The sequence below is a fragment of the Selaginella moellendorffii genome, unplaced genomic scaffold (genome assembly GCF_000143415.4).
Source record: "Selaginella moellendorffii unplaced genomic scaffold, v1.0 SELMOscaffold_26, whole genome shotgun sequence".
NCBI classification, from domain to species: Eukaryota; Viridiplantae; Streptophyta; class Lycopodiopsida; order Selaginellales; family Selaginellaceae; genus Selaginella; species Selaginella moellendorffii.
The window spans coordinates 254,507-270,222 of record NW_003314287.1 but is presented as its reverse complement, the minus strand read 5'-3'; the positions used below and the strand labels follow the sequence as shown (position 1 = coordinate 270,222).

Here is a 15,716-nt window from a genome sequence, read left to right as displayed (position 1 = left end):
CGTCTCCAATATAAATAATCACATCTTCTATCAAAAATCTCATTAGTTCATGGCTCTCTCAGTTATTCTATACTTTCTTCTAAGTTTAAGTGTCATGTCCATCCATCTCTCAGGTTTAATTACTTTTTCTTATGTAAGCCTGTGTTTGAATTTATTTCCAGGGACGAGACACCCACATTGTCTATTTGGGGAATGTGGATAAATCGCTACATCTAAATGCTGTTACAGCTCCCATCATGCACTCCTTCAAGGCGTTTTCGGAAGGTAAATCCAGATGCTGTTACTAGCTCCCATCATGCACTCCTTCAAGGCGTTTTAGGAAGGTAAAGTTGAAAAGAGTATGAATTCATCCAAATTCGTGTGTGCCAGTGTCAAAGCTGCTAGAGAATCACTGGGGTTTAGCTACAGGCATGGATTCAGTGGCTTCTCGGCTCGACTAACAGAAGAACAAGCTGCTAGAATCTCTGGTAAACTCTCTTAGAAGTTTTAAAATTTTATCCACAATTGCAGGCCTCCCCAACGTGTTGTCCGTTTTTCCCAATGAAATCCACACGGTCCATACCACAAACTCATGGGAGTTTCTCGGCCTCTATTGGAAAGAACTCTTTCTTTGGAAGCTACTGAATCATCGTGGCTATGGAAGGAAGCAAAATATTGCAAAGACGTTATCATTGGTGTTTTAGATTCAGGTATTTCCCTCTTTGAACTATCTTTTGGGGATTGGTCCCATACCATGATCGGAAAAGCTTTCCGACTCTGGCCATAGTCCTGGAAAAACCCAACGTGATAAAAAAAGGAGCGGAAAGGAACTTGGGAGAAATTCAACACTTCTCACTGCAACAAGTAATTCAAGAATCACATAGTATGCTAAACATTTGTCTTTCAGGAAACTTATCGGTGCCAGATTCTTTTCCCACGGCCTCCAAGATGGTCCCAAGGCTTATGCAAAAGCACACCAAGAACTTCTTTCTCCAAGAGATGTTGAAGGGCACCGATTCGTAAAAAACACAACTGGCTTGGCCACGCAAAAGGTACTGCAAAGGGTGGCGCTCCACGCCTCGCAATCTATAAGATGTGCTGGAGAAACATTACGGACAGCATAGTGCGGTGCCCGGGGTTCTCATACTCTCAGCGCCTTTGATATGGGAATCCACAATGGCGTGGATATCTTTTGTGCGTCGATCGATGGACAGCAGCCACTGTCGATTGGTGCGTTCCATGACATGCAGAAAGGCATTGTGGTGGTGTCTTCGGCTGGATATTTGGGTCCTCGCTCGGTGCAAAATGTAGCCCCTTGGGTTATCGCTGTTGGAGCGAGCACTATTGATCAAACCTATTTTGGAGACCTTTATCTTGGCAACAATAAATCATTTCGAGTATTTCTCATTACTTATAAAGAACTATTTAAATTTAACTATCTTGGTTTCTTTGACTAAGCAAAGAACGTTGGCTTGCCAACTTCCAACTTTTCAGCCAGGTAAAATTATTACTCTCTAGTTTGAGTTAAAAAACTATTAATGCTGCAGCCAATTGTGTATGGGTCGGTCTTTGGATCCCGAGAAAGTCCAGGGCAAGATCGTGGCATGCTTGAGAGGGCCAATGCATCTAGCATTCCAATCATTCGAAGGTTCTCAAGCTGGTGGAGCTGGGATTATCTTTTGCAACTCCACTCTTGAATTTGATCAAAATCCAGAAAATGAGTTTCTTCTTTCAAAGAGTTGGACAAGCCATCTTCTCATATATCAAATCTACAAGGTAAAACTGTTATTTTCTGCTTTTCGTTTTTTTATCTTTGTGCCTGGCAGCTTTCCTGTAGCGGATATACAGCATCAGATAACATTGAGAAATCAAAAGTGTGCTCCTTACATGGCACCTTTTTCATCCTCTGGTCCCAACATCATTGATCCAGACATACTAAAGGTTTGTCAATGTTTTCTCCCGGTTGTTTTTGAAGATTTTTTGTTCGTTCAGCCCGATATTACAGCTTCAGGAGTAAATATTCTAGCAGCATACACACAATTCAACAACTCTAAAATACCATACATGCTTTCATCTGGAACTTCCATGTCTTGTCCTCATGTCACTTTCTTATAGCTTTTCCTAGACATATGTGTGGATATATGCATGGATATATGCCCTGGACATATACACACACATATGTGTGTATGGCTGTACATTCGCATATGCACGGGATAAGGTGGACTTAGTTGTGTATGTAGATGATCTCGAGCTTGTCAAGACCCCTGACAAAATCAAGATTGGAAAATGCAAAAGACAAAGAGAAAAGCTAGTGGAAACGAGGAAGAGGCCTTAGACTGCCATGTGGAGAAATGGAACAAGGCTAACCTATATATACTATAGGTTGATGAAGCTCCACCACTCTTGGATCAAGGATGGCCTAAATATAGCTGAGGTCGAGGAGGTGCCATGTCATCATCAAGAATGTGGTTCGAAACTCAGGAATCGTATGGGAAATCAGAGAGTCAAGAATAGGAAAGTGTCTCGAGTGTCGCAAATGTGACTTCGAGTATTGAAAGATACTTGTTGGCTAGTCCTTACAGACACTCTTTCCTTACTGCCATGACGGCAGGAGATCGATACAGTTGGATCCCTTTAATAGCCCCTCTTGTGCTAGTGGAGTTAACTGGGCATTTCGAGTGTACTTAGACTAAACGAGCATAAGGACAGAATTACATGCTATTAGCTAAACATACTTAGCCTAATAAAGAGTTCCCATCTCGTTTTGTCTTGCATTGGCTAGTGACAAGAACCCTCGCATATTGAGACTGATCTCTCAATATCGCTAGATGATAGCTTACCATGCTTGCCAAACACCCTCGCTAACATGCCCTTTGTGTTGGTCTTATTTTGGTCCCAAATGCTATTTATGGAAAGTGTCTAGATTTACTTATTTGGCATATCTACAAAATGTAGAAATTGTCTAACTCCTAATACTAAGGGAAGTTTGGGGTGAAAGCCCAAAGCGTGTGTTCCTCAGGAGGGGGGGGGCGGGGGGGGGCTGTGGGGGTTCCAAATGTATAATAGGGATAATGGTTGGATTGCATATCCGACCACCTAAGACATTAGTTTGGCTCCCCCTGGGTTGTGTCACTCCTTGTTCTACATCCAGTTTGGGTCTAAGCCCAAGCTTTATGCTGCTCTAGTTGGTGGGGTACCCTCCTCCTCGCATTAGGCCACCGGTATGCCAAAATTGTGCCAGACTCCGTGAAGTGTCTCAAAGTGTCTCGAGAGTCAGGAATAGGGAAGTGTCTCGAGTGTCAGGAATAGCAAAGTGTCTCGAGAGTCAGGGATATGGTCTGCGGGTTAGGAATCTGGCGAGAGTCAGGAATGTGGCAAGAATTGGGGGATTCCTGACAGCACCCCCTCCTCAAGAACGAGTGGAACGAGGACGTGAATGAGAACGAAGAGGAGGATGAGATGGGCAGCGAGGGATGGGAGATGGAGAATGAAAAGAATGAGGACTGGGACGAGAAGGATAGCAATGGTGGAAGTTCTGAACAAGGTCAGGAGAATGAATCAGGTTGTTTGCAAGTTCCCAAGTGCGTTCCTTAGGTCCGTAACCCTTCTAGTCTTCCAGATAGTAGAGTTTAGACCCTGAGATCTTGGAATCAAGGATGTCCTGAACCTTGTACTCAAACCCATCCTCGAGTTTCACTGGTGGAGGCGGAGGAATGACCCAATTTGGAACATGACTGGGAAAAAAAGGCTTAAGGAGAGAGGAGTGAAAAATGGGGTGAATTTGATATGAGGAAGGAATCTCACAAAATATTTGCCAATGTCCATCATCAGGATTGTCCCCCCTACAATATCAGGGATAAAGTCTGGCTCCTCAGGCAAAATATCTCCACCACCAGGCCATGTTCCAAACTCGATTTCAAATGCCTCGGTCCTTTCCCTATCACTGCCATCATTAATCCTATCACTTATCACATTGCACTTCCCAAGCATGATGGAGGTGGAAGGAGATGGAGTTGTTGATTTTCTAGAGGTTGGAGACAAATGCCTCATAGTGGGGATTTGAACAAGAGGATTTGGATGGAGAAGGAAGTGAGATATTGAATTAGAGATTTCGGCCAGAGTTTGCAAAGAAGGGGAAAACTCGAAGGGAGGAGTGATCAAAGTTGTTATAGGAGAACTCAGCAAGGGGAAGGATATCAAACCAGTCATCCTGATGATAGTTGATGAAGCATCTCAGGAATTGTTCCAACGTCTGAATCATTTGCTCAGACTGTCCATTAATTTGAGGATGATACGCCGAAGAGAGGTTGGCCTTCACTCCAAGCAGTTGCAAGAATCGTTGCCAGAAATGAGAGATGAACTGAGGTCCCCAATCCCAAACCACATCTGCAAGAATCCCATGAAGTCGGAAAATTTCTCTGAATACCAATTTTGCCATGTCCTTGCCCAAAAACTCCTTGGTACATGGCAAGAAGTGTGCCATCTTTATAAAGTGATCCACCACAACTAAAATATTGTTGAAGCCTCCAGAACTCAAAAAATCACTCAAGAAATCCATGGAGATGGATTCCCAAGGACTTGAAGGGACCGGGAAGGAATGAAGCAAACATGAAGGGATGTAGTCGTCCATGTGAGGCAACCAAAAGTCCCGTGCAACTAGCTCATAGGTTTTTGCAATGCCGAAGTGACCAGTAGTCAGGCTATCATGGCACACCATCAGGACCAACCTTCGAGCATCACCTTCATGAATATAAAGTTGCTCCTCACGGTACAACAAGCCATCTAAGAACTCAAACTCCTCAAATCGGCGGCAGTCGAGACTCATTAGGTGTCCAGCCTGAAGATGGGGGAAAATGTCATTGGCGAGGTCATTGGATTGAAGATTGTTTTTGATCGCATCCATCAAGTAGGAGTCTTGAGGGGCTAGGGAAATTGCCATAACTTAAAGCTGATCAGAACCAAGGATAACCTGATCCTGTTGATCGAAGGCAGGATTACTAGACCTGAGATTGAAATAGAAGCACCTTGAAAGAGCATCAGGAAGGCCTTGAAGCTTTCCAGGTTTGTACCTGATAACAAAGTCAAACCGACTCATGAATTGTGCCCACTTTACCTGATGACGGGTCAAAACTCGGGAAGTGGCAAAGTACTCGAGATTTTTGTGATCTGTCCAAACCGTTGTTTGATGGCTTGCCCCCTCCAAGAAACTTCACCACTCTCCAAAGTAGTCCATGATGGCAAGGAGCTCCTTGTTGTGGATTTCGTAATTGATCTCTGCAGGCTGGAATTTCCGAGAATGGAAAGCGACCAGATGAAATTCTTGATCCGCTTCGAGTTGAGACAACATAGCACCGATGGCAAAGTCGGAGGCATCTGCCTCGATGAAGAAAGGTTGTGAGGGATCAGCATGGATCAAGACGGGAGTTCTAGATCAGGTTGTATGCTCCACGGAGCTCAATCTTGGTGAAGAAGCGGGCACCGCTGAGGTGTTCCAACAGATCCGAGATCAGGGGCAGCAGATAACGGTTCCACACAGTCACCTTGTTCAAATCTTGGTAGTCGATGATTAGCTGCAAACTCCCATCCTTCTTCTTGACAAAGAAGACAGGCGCTCCAACTGGGGACTGCGAATGCTGACTATACCCCGAAGCAAGGTTCTCGTCCACATACTCTTTGAGGGCCTTAAGCTTGGACGGGGATAACCCGTAGATAGGCCCCCATGGAGGTGACGCTCCTTTCTGTAAATCAATGGGACAATCGTAAGGCCGATGAGCAGGCAGTACACTAGCTTTTTTCTTGTCAAACACATCCCCAAAATTATGATACTTCTCAGGAAGACTAACAAGAGAAACATGCAAAGCAAAAAGGAAAATAGGTTCTTCATGAAGAAGTTCTTTCATAGTGATTGTGGAGATAGGAGGAAGTGTACGACTGAATGGAATGATGAGACGAGGATACTGTCCAGTGTAAGATGGAAGAGAGGGAAAAGAAGAGGGTGAAAACTTTGTAGTGTCAGGAATAGAACCTCGATTTGAGTTTAAGGAACTTTTCCTGATTTGGACCTGATGAACAACAAAGGAAGCCGTGGGAGATGGTGACGTGGGAGAGATGAGTTGTAATTCCTTCCAACAGATCTGAGGTTGGTGTAGTTGGAACCAAGGAAGGCCGAGCACCACAAAAGAGGACTTGCTATTGATGATGTTGAAGGCGATATCGGTGACGGTGGACCTGATGTGTACTCGAACGAGCAACGTTTCCCTAAGTCCAAAAGATGGCACAAAATGCCTGCCGATGCCTTCAACCCTCAAGTCCCGTATGGTAGGAGAAAGAGGGACATGATATCAGGCTGCAAAGTCTGTGTCCATGAAGCAAGAAGTTGCACCCGAGTCCAGTAGTGCTAGAGCATTGAGTCCTGATTGTCCGGTGAAAGAAAGGAGACATGGATGTGAAAGTTGCGGGAATTGGTGGTGGCTTTGATGAAAGGTGGTGAGGAGCTTGATAAAGAAGAAAAAATGATTTTTATTTGGGGAGTCCAAATAGACAGCTCCTACTCTACTTAGACGGGTCATTTCCTGATTGTAACAGAGGTGGACCTTGAGGTAAAGTGAACTTGAGCAGTCGGGGAGGCTTCTTGGGACACACAACTACTTTGTGATTAGTATCAGCACAGTAGAGGCAAAGATTATGAGATATTTGACGTTGCTTCTCAGCAGGACTCAACTTCCCTCTGATGAGTCGGGGAGTACCAGAAATATCCATCGGGACTAGAGCAGTAGGTTCAGGAGTATGCCCTGAAGACTCAAGTTGGGATTCCTGAGTCTAGGACAGGAAAATGGCGGCACGACGATTTTCCTAACGACATTTAAAGAGACGATTGTCGCATCGAATAGCTTTGTTGATGGCGTCCGACAGGTCCGTGGGATCCTCCATAGTGAGCAACAAATCCTTGACACCATTGTTGAGGCCGAAACAAAATTGATCAATCAAGGCCTGCTCATCCCACTGAGTGTCCAAGGCAAGGAGTTGGAACTCCACAGCATAGATTGAGGCAAGACGAGACCCCTGAGAGAGACGTCTCATCTTTGTGGTGGCAGCCCGAACTGCAAAAACATGCTTCGAGCTTCTCTTTGAACAACTGAAGATCCATCAACTCCGGAACCACGACCCCTTTCATGCTCTTCTCCAAGAGAGGAGAAAACCATGACAAAGCTGCACCTTCGAGAAACGTCCCGATCGCGCCGATTTGAGACTCGAGAGTGGGGTACCACCAATGTTGAAGTGCAAAGATCAGCTCCATCTGGTTCAAAATTCCGCGAAGCTTCGAATGCTTGCCTGAAAACTTCACCGGAAAACTCACCTTCGGTTCAGGAACTCTACTTGATCCTTGAGCCGAAAGTGAAGCAAGCTCCTGTTGCATGTGAAGAAGGGTCACCTTCAACTCGGTATTCTCAGACTGGATTTTTGCAAGGACTTCAGCAAAGAAATTAGGATGGCTTGGAAATTCCATCGGCAAAGAAGAAAGAAAAGGGGGAAAAAAGGCAAAGCCAGTCAAACAATCAAAATGAACTAAAGCAAAAGCAAAATAAACACAATCTGAATCAAACTGTCAAGACCCCCGACAAGATCAAGACTGGAAAATGCAGAAGACAAAGAAAAAAGCTAGTGGAAACGAGGAAGAGGCCTTAGACTGCTATTGATTCAGATTGTGGAAAAATGGAATAAGGCTAACCTATATATATTATAGGTTGATGAAGCTCCATCACTCTTGGATCGAGGATGGCCTAAATATAGCTAAGGTTGAGGAGGCACCACATCATCATTAGGAATGTGGTTCAAGACTTAGGAATCATATAGGAAATCAGAGAGTCAAGAATAGGGAAGTGTCTCAAGAGTCAGGAATATAGTTTGTGGGTCAAGAATCTGGCAAGAGTCAGGAATGTAGCAAGAATTGGGGGATTTCTGACAGAGCTGAGTTGCAGTCATTGCAAGTGGTGCCAAGTTAAGCTTTTAGCCTCATCTTTGGTATGGATTGGTTGCAATGCAATCGTGCCAAATGTGACTTTGAGACTTCTCACCTTTGTCTCATACTTTTTTATATTTCTTCCATTCCTCACTTTTGTTCCTCTTTAACCCTCTTCTTTTACCTCTACTTCCATCACTTTTTTCTCCCCATTACTTCCTCTTATATTTCTATCTTGTTTCTCTATTCCCTCTTCCAATCCCTCTAACAATCTTTGTGTTGCAGCGGTTAGTTGGCTCATGAAGGAGTATACCAATCTCTTTGATTTTGATCTGTCATATGGGGCTAAGATTGCAATATGTCATTCTATTCTAACTAGGGATGTTCGTTCAATCAAAGTTCTTGTTCATTGTCGGTCATCAAAAGAGATCAAAATTTTACATATAAGTGTTAAGGAGATGTTAGAAAAGGGTGTTATTTGAAAATAACAGAGTCTTTGAGTGTGTGAACCTCATTTTGTGATGAAGCCTGATGGGAGTAATCATTTTTACCTCAACTATTGTCTATTAAACGAAGTGACGATCTCGGATGTGTACCCTTTTCCTCACACTATTAATCTCTTGGATTATCTACGGCGAAGTCGTTGGTTCACCAAGTTAGATCTTGCTTTTGGGTATTGGCAAGTGCTGATGGCCAAAGAAAATATTCTTAAGACTACTTTTCGTACACTATTTGGTTTGTACATGTTTTTGGTAATGCCATTTGGTTTAAACAATGCTCCAGCAACTTTCCAACGAATAATGGACGAGGTTCTTTGCGATATACTAGAAGTGCATGGTGTCTTGATTGACTCGAAAGGGACATGGGAGGAACACATCCATGATGTTCGTAAAGTGTTGGATCGGTTGCGGGAAGTTGGTTTAAAACTAAAATGATCAAAGTGTGTATTTGGGTCCAAGAACACTATTTATCTTAGGTCGTATATTTTTTGTGAAGGTTTGCAAGTTGATATTGACAAACTTGTAGCTATTTTCAAGTTCCCTACTCCAAAGTGTATAAATAATTTGTAGTGCTTCTTAAGCAAGGTGCAATATCTCAGTTGTTTTGTTTTGTATACCCTCTCACCAAGAATTAGTACAAACCAAATGGTGTACAAAAAGTAGTCTTAGGAATATCTTCCTTGGCCATCGACACTTACTAATACCTAGAAGTAAAATTTAACTTAGTAAACCAATGACTTCACCCTAGACAATCCAAGAGATTAGCAGTGTGAGGAATGTTGTTTGTTTTAAACAATGTTCCGATGACTTTCCAATGAATGATAGACAAAGTTCTTTGCAATATAATGAAAGTGATTGCTGATTTCATTGGTGATGTCTTGATTTACTCAAAAGGGACGTGGGAGGAACACATCCATGATATTCGTAAAGTGTTGAATTGGCTATGGGAAGTTGGTTTAAAGTTAAAGCAATTGAAGTGTGTGTTTGGGTCCAAGGACATGACTTATCTTAAGTACCATATTTATCATGAGGGTTTGCAAGTTAATCATGACAAACTTGTGGCTGTTCTAAAATTCTCTACTCCAAAATATGTGAATGATGTGCATCACTTCCTAGGCAAGGTGTAGTATCTCAGTCATTTTGTTGATCATCTTTTTGATCACACTACACTATTGCGAATGTTACTAAAGTTGTAAACATCATTTTTCATCTAGTTTGCAAGCGGGCGTTTATAGATCTTATAAAGCTATTGACAACTCCTCTAGTTTTGGTATATCCTGACTACACTTAATCTTTCATTTTGTGCATGAATGCTTTTGATATCAATCTTGGAAGTGTATTGATGCAAGAGAGGCCGAGTGTGCTTTATCAGTATTATCCTATTGCATATATCAGCCGTACAGTACAATCAATAGAGGTGAACTACTCCACAATAGAGAAAGAGTGTTTAGCAATAATTTGGAGTTTCAAGAAACTTCATGCATATCTACATGGTTCTTGGACATTACTAGAAGGTGATCATGTTATAGTTACTTCATTATTGAAGTGGAAGAACTTTGGTGGGCTTTAAAGTTTCAAATACATAATTTGATGTTATTCATCACCTAGGGTGTTTTATGGCTAATGCTGATACCCTTTCTCGAGCTCCTCTTCCTTCTTCACTCTCTTCTCATATTTTTGTAGAGCCTGTCGTTCTAGCATCTGTGGATTTTTTGGACAAGGATTTCGTGTTATTAGTAGTTGTTGTACTTAACATTCAATGTCCACAACGTCAAAGCAAAATTTACCTTCTCTTGATGAGGTTCGTAAAGTTCAAAAGATTGAGCTATGTATTTGAAGGCTTTTTAATGGATTTGAGAATCTTACATCACTTATTGATGACTTGCCATTTTGGCATTTACATTCTCAATATCATCTTGAGGATGGTCTTTTTTATTTTATAGGGAAGGATCCTAATGATCATTTACTTTTAGTGGTGCCTTCGATATTTATTTCACACTTTCTCCACACCTATTATAATTCTCTTATTTTAAACAAGTATATGGGACATTGTCATGCAACCAAGAAGCTACATAGGTCTTTCTATTAGCTAGAGATGCAATATAATGTTATCTAGTATGTGTGTAGTTGTGTTTGATGCCAAGCTCGTAATACTCCCCCTCGTATTGCGGAAGGATGGTTGGAGTCAATTGCAGTTTCCCATTTATTTGAGTTGGTGGCATTTGATCTAATGGGGCCTTTTCTATAGTCAATTACTAGCAATGAGTATATCATTATTACTTTTAATTACTTGACTCATTATATGGAAGTCAATGCTCTTGCTAGTGTATCTATAACTACTACTAGATACTTCCTCCTTAATCGTGGAGTGGTGTTCTAACATTCCTGTCCAGAAAGATTTCTTTCGAATAATAGTCCCACATTTACAATTGAGGTATTTCACGTCTTGATATCTCAATTGGGGATATGCCTTCATGAGTCCTTATTATCCACAATCAAAAGGGTGCCACGTGGTAGTGGATGAAGCAAAAGCTAAACGAGTGTAACACATTTGAATTAAAAGCTCTGACTTAGATAATCGAGAGTGGGAGTGGAACTCCAAATAAAGTGCTCGAGGAACAAGCACGAAGTAAGCAGTAAGTGAGTCTCTAAAAAAGGGACATAAGAGGACCAATATATAACATGTGGAAGTGTCAAGATGGAGTCTGAGATGGAGTCTAAGAAGGAGTCCAAGATGGAGTCCGAGAAAGAGTCCGAGATAGACCCAAGAAGGAGCCTGAGATGGACCTGAGAAGGAGTTTGAGATGGACTCAAGAAGGAGTCCGAGATGAAGTCTGAGATGGACTTGAGATGGAGTCCAAGATAGAGTTCGAGATGGACCCAAGATGGAGTTTGAGATGAAGTCCAAGATAGACTCGAGATGGAGTCCGAGGTTCAGACTGTAGCACATGTGGTTTTTACCCTTTATCCTATGGTGATTTACCATAAGATAACCACGAAGCAAAACTTAACCCTCTATTTGCCACGTGTCACATACCATGTGCCATATGCCACATGTAAGGACAACAATGCAAAACCCGAGTTTCAGGGCCTTGGGCCACTAAACGAAGGAACAGAGCCAAATTCCCAAACATGGAGCCTAAGGTAATGGAACCGGAGCACAGAGCAACTCTTGAGCATACAACCAAAGGAGCATAGGGACAAGAGTATAGAGTAACTTGGAATAGTCCTAAAGCATCCAGCATCCCAATGCTAGGACCAGCATGTAAAACGGAGCTAAATGAAGTCTAGTGCTATTTCGGCATACCAGTGGCCTAGCGTAAAGATATGGGTACTCCACCAACTAGCATAGTATCAAACTTGGGTTTAGAACCAAGCTGGACACAAAGCAAGGACAGGCACGCAAGTGGGAGCTAAACCAAGCCTTAGGTTGGTCAGCTATGCCCAACCTACCCACTATCCTTACTATACATTTGGAACCCTCTATATCCCCCTGCCCCCCCGGCCCCCATGAGGAACACATGCTTTGGGCTTTCACCTTTAGCCACCGTTAGTACCGAGAGTTAGTCTCTGGGATGGGACAAGCTCAAAACTTACTGAATATGGAATGTCCTTAGATAGCGATTTTGGACACAGGACGAACACCATTATTCTCTAGGACAAGCTCAAAACTTACTAAATATGGAATGTCTCTAGATTGCAAATTTGGACACAAGACGAACACCATTGTGTTCAAGACAATTTCTACATTTCATAGCTATGCCAAATGAGTAAATCTAAACACTTTCCATAAATAGCATTTGGGACCAGAATGAGACTAACACAAAGGGCATAATAAGCGAAAGTGTTTGGCAGACACAGTAAGTTATCATTGAGGGGCCAATCTTAATATCGCAAGGGTTCTTGATACTAACAAATGCAAGCCAATGACACAAGTTTTTCAAACTAGGCTGAGTATGCTCAACAAGAAACTCTATCCTACTTTATATATATCCAATTTTAGTGCATGGTCTTTGACCAGTTTCTCAACTAACTCAAGTGGGAACTGATATTGGGTCTAGCAATACCAACCTCCTGTAGTTGTGGCAGTAAGGAAAGAATATCCAAAAGGATTAGCCAACAGGTAACTTTTTATACACTCTCCCCCCCTTAGGGAAGATCAACGTCTTCATTGATGCATACTCGAGTCTAGACCATTGGCAAGGAAAGAACTCTAGAAAAAGTTCACGATGATCACACTATGTGAGAAATGCACTAACTTAAATGAGTTAGGGTAACTTTTTTGTCTAACACGGATGCACTACCAACCCAGACACATTCTAGCTATTGCCGACAAGAAAATGACTAATAGAGTTAGCAATCTTATTGCTCTAAGTGTCACCTAACTTACAAAAGTGTGATATGCCCCTGCCTACAAAGACATAAAGAAAGAAGCCAAAAGCTCTAACCCTCTTGAGCAAAGAAACCAAACCCGTTGGTAAGGTTTAGATACACTACTGTAAACAGATAGTTAGAGTTGTTTACATGGTCACACCCTTTTAAACAACATAAAGAACATCGATAGAGAGGCAGGTGATATACAGTAGTTACCCCATGACTAAAGATTTCAAGATGCACTTGAAGTGCCAAAGCCAATCTGTCTATACTAGCTTAAACTCAAAGATCAATAAATAGACAATATCAAAGTCAGAGATAATGATATCTTAGAGACTTAATTATCAGTGAATAAAGCTTAGATTAGAACACAAAAGTATTCCAAGTAAGTTATCATCTGATAAACTAGTACTACAGCACAAAACCCACCAAGATCACTATAATTGGAAAACATAAGATTTACTATCCAACAAAATTCAATAGCTAATGTATCATCAATAAAACTCAATGATAAAATTTAACTATTAAAAATTTCAGATAGCATGCTAAACAACTTACAAAAGACAACTAAAGAACATAAAGTATTATTGACTAGCAAACAAGATGCTCGTAAATGTATCACCCAAAGGTAATAACATTCAATCTATCAGAACCAATTATAGCAACAATCAACAAAACAAAGTGAATGAAATTTAGATTTTAAGTATGTATATGAAGTTGAGAATCTTGCTTTTATTTCTTTGGCAAAATCTTTTATCAATTTTAGCTTTAAGTATAGTTAGGTCAATAGTTTTGGGTGTGAGTGTTATTGAGAGTCTTTGTTTTACTATTGTTGTTAAAGAGTTTATATATTCTTTTGAAAGTGTGAATTTTTCTATTAATTGTTTTATCTTAAGTGTTGATTTATGTATTGAAGAGCTTGATGATTCTTTGAATTATTTTGTGGTGGCTAAAGTATTTTATAATAGCAAATCCTTTATTTTCTTTTCTTTGAGTATATTTATTTTTTCATATTTCCCCACTTTTGCCTTAACAACTATTGAATATTCCTCTTTTCATACTTATTTTTCCACATTTTTTCTTTTACAGTATATTTTCCTTAATTTTTCTTTCTTTCTCATCTTTGCCCTAATACTTCAAACTTTTTTCTTCATAAAACGGGTAAAGAGGATGAATGTCTTAAAAATTATTATTTTGATAAAATTTACATTAAATATTTATGATTCATAATTATAAAGTTCTCCTAGCTACTATGCTTTATAAGTGTCTAAGAAAATATTGAAAAAAAAATTTATAATATATATTTCTCTCTATATTAAAAAATTTTATTAAATATTTTTTTTATTTTAATTTTATTAATAAATATCTTTTAAATTAGATTTATATTTATAATTATCTATCTATTTTTGAGTTTATTAGTATTTAATTTTATTATATTCCCATTATTTTTGTACCTTATGATTATGGTTTGTTCCAATATTTTAAAAATAAATCTATTTTTTTAATTTTATATTTATATATTTATAAATATATTTTTTTAAAATTATATCTTTCTTTATAATATTTAAGACATTGCCTAAATTTAAATTTGAGTGCCAACAGTTGATCATCAAGTTATGTAAAAACAAAGGTGATGGCCATTATTACATAAATTTATTGATACAATTTATTTATTTTTAGTTTTATTAATGAAATAAGAATTTAGTTTGTATTTATATAATAAAATAAATAAATTTTACAATAAAATATATCTATTAATTAAATAGTGAAAGATAGTTGATAAATACTTTGAAGGTTCTCTTATGTGTTTTTTTAAGATTCAATATGTTTGTTTAATTTTTTTAAAAAACATTATAGAGAAACTTTTAATTTAGTTATTAAAGATTTTTATTAATTAGTTGACAAAAGAGTTGATACCGCCTACACAACCCTTTGGATTTAATTTTATATTTTCATTTTGTTGAAGTACATCTTAATGGTGTTGCCATAAAAAAAAGATTTATTTAATACCAAAATTTTAAATCATCCAAACATTATAAACATTCAATCATAGCATTAGATATAGATCATAATTTTATATTAAAAATAATTACTAATGAATTTAATCACAAATTAAATAATTAAAAATAAATTAAGTAAAATATTTTTTAAAGATATTAGTTACTTAAATGACCCAAGAATTAGAACAAAATATATTGCAATATATTTCTAATAAATTTCTAATTTCTAATTTCTAATTTTTTTCATCATTTAATAGTACTAAAAACTTCTATTTAAATTTTTCTATCATTTTTTAAACATTAGTTAAGTTATAGGTTTGCTCTGGTATTCAGAAAATTTAATGGAATATACTAAAATATTTTTCTGCTCTACCAACTCTCCACATGCCCAAAAACAAGTGAGCAAGGGTGTGGAACTATAGAAGTCACTTTGCTAAGCAGAGTGTGTATAATAATCAGGTGATGTCTTGGATGCTGACACTATAAGGCACTCTTAGATTGGTTAGTGTTGAAGTTTTGCAGTGCATTGCCATTGATAGATTCGACTTGCTTGCCAATAAATGTTAGAGAATTGTAGATTGGTCCTATTTAGAAGCTTGAGTTTTCATAAGAAAAGAAAGACCCGCATTTGCACAGGTAACTCATGGCTTCAGGCCAACCTGATGCTAAGCTCTTCTCCTTCGGATTGGCAGGAGAGATTTATCACCTAGGAAGCAATGCAAAAGGAGATGTCCTTCACTTCAGGAAACCCCCTCTACTTTCTTTACAGGGATTCTGCCCGCTTGGAAGTTGCCATGATCCCAAGGATACAAAGTTCTCCATGGATTTCATGAACTTTGCGATGATAAACTCAAGAGCTTGGCAGGCTGCTTCCATGGATCTGTGGAGGAGAACCTCCAGCTG

The 15,716-nt window shown here is 39.5% G+C and overlaps 1 long non-coding RNA gene across 1 annotated transcript; it reads left to right on the top strand.

Moving 5' to 3' along the window:
* Nucleotides 1-393: 393 nt before the first annotated feature.
* On the top strand, nucleotides 394-1,379 carry LOC9637708. Its single transcript, XR_002992939.1, has 2 exons — nucleotides 394-467; nucleotides 511-1,379. It is a non-coding gene; the product is annotated as an uncharacterized LOC9637708 (long non-coding RNA).
* Nucleotides 1,380-15,716: the final 14,337 nt, after the last annotated feature.